The 6,002-nt window shown below is 41.0% G+C and overlaps 1 protein-coding gene across 1 annotated transcript in view; it reads left to right on the top strand.

Moving 5' to 3' along the window:
- Positions 1-6,002, top strand: part of Smarcc1 (SWI/SNF related, matrix associated, actin dependent regulator of chromatin, subfamily c, member 1) — a 93,216-nt gene that overhangs the window by 62,627 nt on the left and 24,587 nt on the right. The window lies entirely within an intron of this gene.

Genomic DNA, 6,002 nt, shown 5'->3' with positions numbered 1-6,002 from the left:
GTCTTCGCTCTTCTCTGTTCTGAAATTCTTTTCTTCTCTTTCTTTTTTTGTTATTTCTCACCTCTGGTTTTTCTCTGAGTGTTCGTCTTTTTGTTGTTGTCGGTCTCTTGGGGAGATTAAGCGTTGGAACTCGAACTCTCTTTTTGGTTGGAGAGAGCTGTGGCGTTTCCCTACTGCCCCGTCGCCATCTTGGTCCCCCCTCTCTCCCATGCTCTCTTAAACCATGAATAGTCGTATTGTTTTTAGTTAATTGGGAACATTTAGTATAAAGATTCTAGCTCCCAATAGGAGATGACTATTTGCTTGAATGGCATTTCTAGGTTAAGAAATCCGCAGGCAGGAGAATGGTAGAATAAATCTGGTTGTGATGGGGATGGAGTTCAAGTGGTTAAAAAAAGGATAGATCGGGTCTTAATGAGTGAATTTTTTCATTCCATTCACTGTGTCATTTAGCTTTGTGAGGACTTCAAGGCAAATTTTAAGGTCTCTTTAAGGAGTCGATTGTCTTCCTGTTTTTAATTTGCCTTCAGGGCTGGTCTTGGACCATTATACCCATACTTTTTACTTTTGTTTATGATTTTTAAGGCAAAAATCTGTTTTCTTGTATAAATACTTTGCCCTGATATTACATACTGAAAGGAAAGAGGGGACCTAAAATAGCTCCTTTTCTTCTTGAATTTGCCAGCTTTTCTGGGGGTGGCTTTTTCTATTTATAACACTGTATCGACTGCATAGCATATTTAAGAAGACAAGAAAATGTTATTTTCCCTGCTTAGAGTTAATTTAGCATTTTAAAGCATTCTAACATGAATATATGAAATTTTTAGAAATCTTGTCACCTTTTATCCATTCTACCTCTGAACAAGTTTCCTTCCATTGTAGATTACCACATTTCAAGAGGCAATAGTTACTAGAACATTCCTAATCTCTTTATCTTGAGCTGTTTTTGACCCCTGGGTAAAGATGTTCTTTTAAGTGTTTAATCTGTGGAGCGTGATTCATAATAGACCCATACACAAACTAACTCAAATCCCAGAACACGGTTTTGAGTGCCAACTCATCTGACCCAAGTCTAGTGGTCTGCTGAAGAGATCTTTACAGACCACAATAATTCTCAGTCAACCCAGACCAGATACTACAGCAAAAATAATGATTGGGGTTTTTTCAACTTTTCTTGAAGGTTAACTTAACATTCAGATAAACAGAAAGATAAAAGTCTCCAGCTCAGTGAATTTCTCCCAATTTAAGCCCATCTATGTAAGCACCACCCACTTCCAAAAACATGATGTTACAACCCTTCAGAAGCGGCCTCATTTTCCTGTGCAATCACTGTGCCTCTCCCCAAGAGAGGTTACCAGCCTGTCTCCCAACATCATAAGTTAGTTTCTTTTTTTTGTTGTTGTACATAAAAAGAATCCCATAATGTAAATGGGAATCTTTCTTCTTTCTTTTTTTCCTTTTTTTTTCCTTTTTTTTTGTGGTGCAGGGGTTTTGTACTAAGGGCTTTGCACTTGTTAGACACACTGCTACCTATGAACAGAATCTTTTTTTTCTTTCTTTTCTTTTTTTTAATCGGTCGTGAGGCTTGAACTCTGAACCTGGCCACTGTCCCTCAGGTCTTCAGCTCAAAGCAAGCACTCTACCACTTGAGCCACAGCACTACTTCTGGTCTTTTGGTGGTTAATTGAAAATAAGATTCTCATGGGGATTTTCCTGCCTGGGCTGGCTTTGAACCATGATCCTCAGCTTTCAGCCTCCTCAGTAGCTAGGATTATAGGAGTGAGCCCTGGGTTCCTGGCTTGAACAGGAATCTTTAGAAAACTCCTCTTAAAATAACGATTATTGAAAATTTACTTTTCTTCAATTAACTGCCTTGTCTTTCTTAGCCTAAAATTTCAAACTCTTGGTAATTCACAACTTCCTTGGTGATTTGGGCCCTTATGAGATATCAAGCCTCCTTTCTTGCCTGTTCTTCCCAAACTTCTGTCTTTTGCAGTTCTAATAAACAGAATCCAGTCTTTTTTTTTTTCTTTTTTTACTTTAGAATTTCAGCACACTTTCCTCAGAAATCATGGTTTTTCTTCCCTATTATTTTCCTTTTTCATGCCTTTGTTCTGAGGCATTATAAAGTACATTGTATGAAAAAAAAGTGAAACTTCTTAGGAAGTTGTACAGTGTCCCTTGCATCTTGTAACTATTATTATGTCAACTTTAGGCTGGAAACAATGTGTCTATTGCATAGCACTGACCATCTTACAACTATATGACTGGTGATTGCATTGAAATAATTTTTGTCAACTATTAAATCTGACCTTTTGTTATTTCATACAAAGTTGAGAAGACTGTTGAAGCATAATTTTTTCTAGGTCACTGGATTTCCACTCCCTCCTCATCAAGTGATCTCATATTTCTAGTAGTTTGTTTTTATTTTTGAAACATTGGTTTTTTTCCTCTGATTTGTAAAAATTGTACAAATGCTCATGCTATATGACTTGGCTCCACTCCCTCCTCATCAAGTGCTCTCATATTTCTAGTGGTTTGTTTTTATTTTTGAGACATTGATTTTTTTCCTCTAATTTGTGAAAATAGTACAAATGCTCGTGCTATATGACTCGGCTCGTGTGAGCAGTTCAGTACCACTTACAGCTGTATCTGATACATGTCACAGCACATAATCATTTTTGCACTACATGGTAATCAGGGATAAGGAACTCACCTAAATTACTGTAATTAGTATAGCTTATCCAGCCAATCCAAGTTTCCCTAACTCTCATTATGTTCTTCTGTGTCTATAAACAGCTTTATTATTAAGAGTTTGTCACCCTCTGGCATGGAGTGATAATTAGGGCCTCTAGATCTAGCTGCTGAACAGGCAAGGTGCTATGTTCTCTGCCTTCTCCCCATACTTGTCATAGAAAAGTCTCTTCAGGAACAACCCACTTGCTCATTGCCCCTCCTGCCAAGCCGTGAATTGCCACCTCAGACTGTAGCAGCAGGACACTGCTAGGTGGGTGCTCTGGGTTTCTGCCTTTCTAGGTATTTAAGCTTAGAAGGGAAAGAAAAATTGAAAACTATTGGTGGAATAAACTGGAAACCCCAGAACAAGCTCTTTTTCAGTGATAATAAGAATCAATTCTTCCAAGACAGCAGAGATCACACTTTCTTGAGACCAAAGACATTTCCCTTTGATTTATTTATAAATGACTTCATATCCTTATACCCCACAATGGCAACAGTAGTTTTATGTTCATTATCATGAACATGATAATAACATGGCCATTAGGTCTGGTTAACAGGAAGATATTTTTTTTAACCCATCAGAAATAGAACTTGCTCCTTTATGTGTGAAATTCCTTCTTGAGAAGGGAATGTTATTGCTGCTATTTGGGTCACAAGGCTTCTCCTTGTGTCACAGGTATGTGTTGGTGATTTACAGTAAACACATTGGGCATGGAGATCATAACCTGGTAATACTGTGCTGGCATCACTCCTTCTCCATTTATTCTCTCTACAATCCTAGCTTGTGAGGAGTAGTCTTATAAGAACTGTTTTGGAAAAGTGGAAGACTGAGGAGAGTGTTAAGACATAAGTAAACTAAACAGGACTCTGCTAGTGTCTTGGATGGCTTGGAACCCCAAATAAGTGCCACATAACTCCCAAAGATCCTGTCCAAACTCAAGGGGGCGTAGAGAATACCTGTGGGTGGAATTGATGCCAGTTTAACCCATTACAGTCTACTCTTTGGTCACAAATCATGCAACCTTTTCTCACTTGGCAGAATAACCATCTCAAGGTTACACCATCTCACTATGGTATCAGGCTAGGGGTGGAAGATGAGATCTTATCAGAATAAGGTCCAGGTACCTGGAGGCTCCTTAGGGTAGGGCAGCTCTTTTTTAGTGTTGGAGTTACTAATGTTGAGATCTTTGTGTCCTGAATTACTATCAGTGGTAGGACAGATAGAAGCCAGTTACACTCATTTAGCAAATGTATTTCAATGAGTGTTACCCCCACTGTCACTCTCCCTTTTCCTTTTCTGCCCTTCCCAAAACAATTTCAACAGGTTTCATTGTTTTCATAGTTGCAAACATTCTCTGTTGACTGTATTCAGCCTTTTTCATCTTTGTTATCCCAACGAGTCTCTACCACTCATTCCTGGTTTCTTGATCAGAGCCTAGTCATATTCCTTGAGAGAATTCTCTTTTTAAAGTGTACTGTGGCTGCATATGGTGGCACATGTCTAGAGTCCTAGTACCTAGGAAACTAAGACCAACCTTAGCTACATAGGAATTTCCTGTCTTTAAAAAAAGCTGGGGGGGGGGCGGGGGGCTGGGAAGGTGGCTCAGTGGTAGAGCGCTTGCCTTGCATGCCTGAGGCCCTGGGTTCGATTCCTCAGCACCACATAAGCAAAAAGAAAAAAGCCGGAAGTGGCGCTGTGGCTCAAGTGGTAGAGTGCTAGCCTTGAGCTGAAGAGCTGAGGGATAGCGCCCAGGCCCAGAGTTCAGGCCCCACGACCGGACCCAAGAAAAAACAAAACTGGGCACTGGTGGCTCACATCTATAATCCTGGCCACTCAGGAGGCTGAGATCTGAAGATCACAGTTTAAAACCAGCCCCAGCCTAGGGAGAAAAGTCTGTGAGACGCTTATCTCCAATAAACAACCAGAAAACCAGAAGTGGCACTCAAGTGGTAGAGGGCTAGCCTTGAGCTGCAGAGCTCAGGGACAGCGCCCAGGCCCAGAGTTCGAGTCCCACGACTAACCAAAAAAAAGGAGCTAGGCTTGCAACCCAGTCGTAGAGCACTTGGCTAGCATCCATAGAGCCTTAGATTCAATTCCTAGCACTCTTTTTTAAAAAGAAAAGAAAAGAAAAACTTAATTGAGCACCAGTGACTCATGCCTGAAATCCAAGCTCCTTGGCAGGTGAAAGCCAGAGCATCATAATTTGATGCCAACCCCCATCTCAACCAATAACTGGGCATGGTGATGTTTACTTGCTATCCCAGCTATGCAAGAGGCAGAGATCAGGAAGATTGAGGTTCTAGGCCAGTCTAGTCTCCCCTCCTTGTCCCTTCTCCTCCCACCAACCCCTCCCACCCCGCAAATCTTAAGTCCCTATCTCCACAGAAAAGGCAAGCCTTGGTGATATGTGACTGTCCTCCCAGCTGCTGCTTTTTCACTCATAGCTGTCCCTTGAATCATGCATTTGGTCACCCTGGCTTTTTGTTGATTTTTTTTTGGGGGGGGGTCTGGTCTGGGCCTGGGTGGTCTGGGTCTGGGCGCTGTCCCTCAGCTCTTCAGCTCAAGGCTAGCGCTCTACCACTTGAGCCACAGGGCCACTTCCGGCTTTTTTCTTTTTGTTTATGTGGTGCTGAGGAATTGAACCCAGGGCCTCATGCACACAAGGCAAGCACTCTACCACTGAGCCACCTTCCCAGCCCCTTTGTTGATTATTTTTAAGATAGTCTCATGGACTTTGCTGCTCAGGCTGAATTCAAACCATGATCCTCCAAATCTCAGCCTCCTGAGTATTTAGGATTACATGTAAGAGCCACCAATTCCCAGCTTTCCTTTATGCCTTTGATGATAAACATTTTTTAATGTAAGTTCTTACTTTGAGATCTATGGTCCATTGACTTTCATTTTTGTAGATGGTATGAGGCAATAGGGGATAAGGATCCAAACTCATTCTTTTGTATTTGGATATCTAGCTGCCCCAGTTCCTATTGTCCAGCTCCAATGATCAATGTCTTCTTGCTCTTGTTTAATATTTGTTCCTCTGTTGGTTTGTTTTTATTGTTTTATATTTTGTTTATATTGGGGTTTGACTTGAACCTGATACTTGCCAGGCAGGCACTGTACCACTTGTTATACCCCTAGTTTCCTGTTTGTCTTTAACCTGTTGTTGTTACCTCCCCCCCTCCCCCATGAATTCATTGCTTCATTCATTCTTAGGTTTTGCTTACAACTTCTGTATCTCATGGTCTATTATGGTAATTCCCTT

The sequence above is a fragment of the Dipodomys ordii genome, unplaced genomic scaffold (assembly GCF_000151885.1).
Source record: "Dipodomys ordii isolate 6190 unplaced genomic scaffold, Dord_2.0 Scaffold107, whole genome shotgun sequence".
Taxonomy (NCBI): domain Eukaryota; kingdom Metazoa; phylum Chordata; class Mammalia; order Rodentia; family Heteromyidae; genus Dipodomys; species Dipodomys ordii.
The sequence above is the reverse complement of the archived record's forward strand: the minus strand, read 5'-3'. Positions and strand labels throughout refer to the sequence as shown.